We start from the raw sequence: 6,958 nt of genomic DNA, 5'->3' as shown, positions 1-6,958 counted from the left end.
TGAGTAGGTCATAACAGTTAGTTTACGATTAGTGTAGTTAAACAGAGGAGCATGTGATGATCACTTCGAGCAACGCACAAACATCTAGTTTTTCTGCAAATTGGGGAAATCTGCTTCAGATACCTACTTTGATAGCCTTAATGTCAATTTACGGTGACAATGCTTTAAGGAAAACAGCGTTGACACCCGTTTCGCCACCGTAGAAGACTTCAAAACCATCGCGACGGCTGAACTTCAGAAAATGCCGAAAGAGGACTTTCCTCAGTGTTCTCACAAGGAAGGGTCACGCAGTGGCTCCGCTGAGATCCGAACGAGACAATTGTGTTTGCATTTGATATGTTATAACTAGATGAATTCCCAAGTTATACGTGCCACCGAGCTGAATATCGTAAGTTACAACATATTTTGTAATGTAAGAACTACAAAAAATTTACCTGGCATAATAGTTTGAACCGGGTCATTTGTTCGAAAACGGTTGAGTAAGTGGAAAACTCGGCCAACACGTATCCCATCATTTTCAACGACAAACATTTTTGGGGTAAAAACTTTCTCCCAGGGTCCCCCGCAGGGTCCCAGACGGGGTCCAACTCAAAATTTTCAAATGGCAAGCGGGGTTAAGTGGCACATCATTTGAAAAATTAAAGAAAATGCAACAAGTCTCGACTCTCTACAACAACCCTGTGCAAAATGGCGATGTGTCAAAATGTAAACGAAAAATTAATTGAAAAGTCCATAGTCACCCCTATAAATCGGAAACGGTAAGACAAATGTGAAAACAGGAAAGGATGTGTGGCATTATTTTCAAAGTACAACGATTAAAGTGAAAACGTCTTGGCTCAGGGTCCCCACATGGTCCCAGGTGGGGTCCAACTAAAAAGTTTCAAATGGCAAGACAGGTAGGACATCGTTTGAAAGCTGTTGTTAAGTGAAAGAAAACGGAGCGCATCTCGACTTTCTACGACAACCCTGTCCAAAATTGCGGTGGGTCAAAATGTAAACAAAAGCTTAATTGAAAATATATTGCCACCTTGAATTCAGGAGGGCCGCTTCAAACATATATCGAAAGGATTAGCGTACCAAACTGCTGAAGCTAGGAAAACAAATTTGGCATTAATGTTGATTAGTAAGTGACTAAAATATGCAAAATGTTCAAAAACGCAACACCCTGAGTTCAAAATGCCGCACTATGTATCGAACGCATATCCAGCTCACACCACTGGTGTTGGAGAAGCGAACGTTTATGGTTAATAGTAGATATCCACAAAATATCAAAGAGTATAATCTGTAATCCAATGTGGCTACCAGCGTGAAAAATGAGTTTGTATATAAATATGTTATTTCTTGGAATACTGTGACCAAACCAACAAAGTTTGACGCAAATGTACTGAAATGATTTACACTCGTTTGGTACTACTCGCCAATCTTGCAAATGATTTTTTTTTTTTTTTTTTTTTTTTTTGCATATTTGGTATTGCTTGAAGTATTGCGATCAAACAAACGAATGACATACAAATGTAACCATCACGAATACGTTACAATAGAGCCCCCGACCTACTGGTGCACCAAGTTCTTTCTGTATGAACTATGTATGACAAAATTAGAAAAATACTCGAAGGTATTCAACTTTTGTTTAGCAGTATGAGTTGGAAGTCAGAGTTGTGTGTTCATCGCATATTCGTTATCCTCAAGTAAATAATGTCCAGAGAACCGTGACGAACGTGCATTAAGAACAAAATATATATGTGTTGTTACCGAATGAAATAATAGTTGAAGTGAATCGAAATTCAATTGTTCTTTAGTCTTCCTATTATTTCTAAGTACATAATAGAGAAAAATAGAGATTTAGATTTCTATTATAAATGACATAGGTTTTAAGCGGCCATCTTGGATTCAAGGTGTCCATAGTTTTTCAATTAAGCTTTTGTTTAGATTTTGACCAGCCGCAATTTTGCACAGGGTTGTCGTAGAAAGTCAAGACTTGATCCATCTACTTTCATTTAACAAGATCTTGCAAATGATGAGCTTCTTAACCTCTCTTGCCATTTAAAACTTTTTAGTTGGACCCCACCTGTGACCCTGTTGGCACCCTGGGACAAGACGCTTTAACTCAAATTGTTGTACTTTGAAAATAATGCCACACTCCCTTTCCTATTTTCATATTTGTCTCACCGTTTCCGATTTATAGGGATAACCATGGACTTTTCAATTAAGTTTTTGTTTACATTTTGACCCGCCGCCATTTTGCACAGGGTTGTCATAGAGAGACGAGACTTATTGCATTTTCTTTAATTTTACAACAGCTTTCAAATGATGTGCCACTTAACCCCCCTTGCCATTTGAAAATTTTGAGTTGGACCCCGTCTGAGACCCTGCGGCGGACCCTGGGAAAAAGTTTTTACCCCAAAAATGTTTGTCGTTGAAAATGATGGGATACGTATTGTCCGAGTTTTCCATTTACCCAACTGTTTCCGAACAAATGACTCGGTTCAAACTATTCTGCCAGCTTTGCTTTTATATTACAAAATATGTTGTAACTCACGACATTCCGCCCGGTGGCACGTATAACTTTGGGATTCGTCTAATTATAACATATCAAATGCAAACACAATTGTCTCGTTCGGATCTCAGCGGAGCCACTGCGTGACCCTTCCTTGTCAGCAATGGCACGAGAGGTGGAGGAAGTGCATGTGTTCCGAAGATGCCTACTTTGAAAGTGATTAAGTAAATGTGTAATTATATTGTGGTAATAAATAGCTACAATAACATTCCAGGAACTTTTTGACTGCCCCCCATATAATCTTTATTTTCTGATAATGCATTCACAAAGAAGGCTATGTCTTTGAAAATAATATTGACAAAGTTACAAGAATTCTTTGATGAATATGTTCTATCGCCTTTTTCCTGTAATATTTGAACATGATTCTAATACAATTACTTAACTATTGACACTTGTAATATTGAACATTTCTAGCATAGCATTGCAAACTTTTGATCCTGTAATAAGTTTGACTTCCCTCGTTTAATTGTCTTTGTAGCAAGTGCCTCTTTGAAGGTCTCTCCTTCATCCTTGAATTTCTTGAAAGACCTACACCTGTAGGTTTCTGTTTTGTTATCTCCTCCACCAAATCCAAAATAAATGATCTTCTATTCTTGCGTTTATCTGTGATAACTCTGTACAATATCCAGGAATTTACAGCTGCTATATCCAACATATTGTATAGTACATGCACTAGGCACCTCGCCGAACGAAAAACTTTGGAAACATCTGGTCGAGTACGTCAACACAAACTTTGTTCTGTTGTGCGTACTATAACACAGCTTCTGGTTTCTTTTATCCTTCAGATTGCAGAGATATATACATCTGAATAGGATATTAACCATTAGCGTGTTATTATTATTATTATTATTATTATTATTATTATTATTAAATTGGTACTTTGTTAGTGTGTGACCAAATTGAGTTTTGTTCATCACTGTTGTGTATGACTCTCTTTTCTGACTTTTGTTTTTCGTTGATGTTGATAGGTCTTTGTGATTTTTCCTAAATGTTCCTACAATACTAATGTCTTTTCCCCACTCAACTTTTCGGCAAAGGATACTGATGTAAAATAATTATGACGTTACATTTTTTTTTTTTTTTTTTTGTATAGCTCCATGATTCGCAAGACCAGATGCACAGAAAGTGACTGGGGTCATGTCTCTTCTTTCCGGAGGTAAAGAAAATCATTGAGACCAGCGGTAAAAGTGAGGGAAAACGCGGGGGACGCCATCCCCAATCTCGAAAAAATATGTACGGCGAGCCCTCAATACCTAAAACATTACAATGGGGAAAAATAGACAGAGGAAACGGCGTGACGTCATGCCGCTACCTACCGTCCCTTTACCTGTTCAGATCCCCCTGATTGAGACATTACTTACCTTTCACATCTACAAGTTACCAGTATTTTATTCTAAATTTTTCAGGTTTCCTTGCCATTTGTTATATGAAACGACACCTGCATCTTGTAGGATATAATTATTCATCACATGTAGCACTTTCACTAAGTTTGTAAAATTTGGGCAATTCGCTTTAAATAAATTCCAAGTGGAGGACGCTAAAGAAAATTTATCTCTTAACAGTCTTTCACGTCTTTCGGCCCTAATATCAAACCATAAAAATTTCATTATCTTCAGCATTCTGTCTCCAAAAATCTCTGCACTCCACTTTTTAGACTAGCAACTTTTTATTGGCATGTTTCTTAAACCCAAAACTCCTTTGGCATATAACAGAGCAAAAAATATTAACAGTTCTTTCCAACGATCCAATTGCATTTTTCTCGGGCTTTAGGTTCAGTACAGCATTTTATTGTGAACAAAAACGAATCATTTATAAGCAAACTAAAAAGACTGAAAGGGGAATTTTCCATTATACTTTGAACAACGAACTTTGTGAGGCCGTTCGGCTAATCATAGAATATTTTGAGATACACGTCTACCTTATTCTGGTTAAGATGAGTCTAAGCGTTCCCATAGAGTCTCATCTGGAGCAATCTCCCAAGTTATGTCCTGGAGTTGCTGACTATCCCTGATTATTATATTCATCTTCATCGCCTGATCCATCACTTTCTTCATCATAGTTTTCATTTATATGACCGTTTGATGTATATAATACGCATTCATCGTCCAATTCAAAGCGCAGATTATCTTTTTCACCATCAGAGTCTTTATTTTCCACCACCTGATTCATTTGGAGACAAATTATGCAATTCTTGTAATGAAACAACAATCTTCGTTATCCAGCACGAAACCATCACAGGTCAACGCAAACACTGCTGTGAGACACTGAAATAATATGCTTCTGGAGAACTACAAAACTACTTCTTTCAGTCACACACGGTGGTAAGACCTCATACAGCAAAACTGTGTGAGTGCATAAGCTTACTGATGCGTTTGTGTGTATGTGTAAGACACAATGTTTGAGCACTTCGGACACCATTTCATCATCTTTGTTCATAATTTCTGCGAGTGTCCCTTATTCGCAACACCAAATAACAGAACTGTTTGTGTCAATCGAATTTTGAGAGAATCATGAGATTGAGGTTTTGTGTTTAAACAATAATATTGTTCCACAAGATATGTGTAGGAACTTGGAGAAAAACCAATGTGTTTGTAGTAATTGAGTAGTTGTGAAGTGAATATTTCTTTAACAACACTCAGATTCTCTTAGCTCATAACTTCCGAAGAGCGATGACTTTGATGTTTAACTTACGAATAAGTAAAAAAACTAATTTGGATAAGATATTCTTCTCTGAAATAAGTAGTGCAATTCAGTTTAATTTAGTAAGTTAGTGTGAAACTTAGATTATGTTATAAAATAAATATAATAAAAGGGCAGCAGTTATTCAAATACCCTCCCCCTTCTGATATCCAAATAGAACCATGCTTTTTGCAAAGTTCATTTTCTGGCATTTTCACTTCAATATATGTTAACTATCAGTTGTGTAGTAGAACTTGAATTCTTTAATATGTTGTAATTTTGACATTATAAGTTAAGACAAATTTTTCTCTTATTATACCCAAATAGCCCCTGCCCAGGCCCGTATCCACGGGGGGCTGGGGAGCCGGGCCCCCCTAAATTTTGGCTGGCCCCTAAAAGTTTCACGGTAGGCTTGCAAATGAACTATAATATGGTGATTAAGTATAATATGATTGGGTCGGGCCCCCTAGTAGTAATTGACGTACTTCTACACAGCAGAGGACTTGCCGCCGCTGTGTATATTTTATTACGTGTCTCTGTGATCTTTTGCGCTGGCGCCATTACTGTCTGACCGTAGTGCGAGTTCCCTTTATACTTTTACCGCCTGCTTTATATATTTTATTACGTATGTGATTTTTTGCTGTAGCCATTATTGTTGGAATTAATTGCGACTTCCTTTTATACTTTTACAGCTTGTTTTGTATAACTTATTACGTATGTGTGATTTTTCCGCTGGCGCCATTACTGTCTGACCGTAGTGCGAGTTCCCTTTATACTTTTACCGCTCGCTTTGTATATTTTATTACGTATGTGTGATTTTTCCGCTGGCGCCCTTACTGTTTGGTTTTGCTTTGACTTCCCTTTATACTTTTACCGCTTGCTTTTTATATTTTATTACGTATGTGTAACCTTTGCGCTGGCGCCATTACTGTTGCGAGTTTTGCACACCCGATTTGTATATTTGCTGCTTGGTAGCCGTGGACGCTAATGGTGTTTTTATTTATAGATACCGGCACACTTTGTATATATATTTATTATTGTGACTTAAGTAAGAAGAGAAAGTTTACGCACCTTTGATGACACGGCCGCTATTTTGTTGGCTATTTCCTGGTTGTTTGTTGTTGCAGTTGTATATAATTTATGTTCATATCGCAGTGTTGTCTGTAATGAGAATAATTACACTGATTTTTCCATAAATAGGTAAATTTTTCTTTTAGGGATGTTTTGTAGTGTTGCAGCGAAAACTAATTAGATTGTTGTTGACTTTAGTTTAGCGTTTCTTTTAGCAGTGAGGTTATATGAGACGTGGACATACTGATTAACGTGGAATCCGAACCACATGAGCTTCCGCCGGGAATAGAACCCGGGTTGACCACGCCAAAGTTGCGTACGTTAACCGATTAGCCAGGGAGGAGCTCTACAGTGATTAGACTACGTATAGTTACCTATAATATAATTTTTACGTAATGAGACCAAGCCCTAATTATGAATTATACTTTAATTTTTACTAGATTAATTATGAATTTACCTTGAACATTCTTTTATTTATATAATTGGAAATGATCAATATTAATTAACCTATAATACTTATTATATGTATATACTTACGTATGAAGAATTGAGCGTTGCCGATTGTGGTTTTGATGGACGGATTTGTTTTTCCAATATGGCGGCGTTGCGTGATTGTTGAACAGAGGTTCCTCCATAGTAGGACTCTGAAAT

Source organism: Thermobia domestica, chromosome 10 (assembly GCF_964235325.1).
Source record: "Thermobia domestica chromosome 10, izTheDome1.hap1.1, whole genome shotgun sequence".
Lineage (NCBI taxonomy): Eukaryota > Metazoa > Arthropoda > Insecta > Zygentoma > Lepismatidae > Thermobia > Thermobia domestica.
This window is presented reverse-complemented; position numbering follows the sequence as displayed.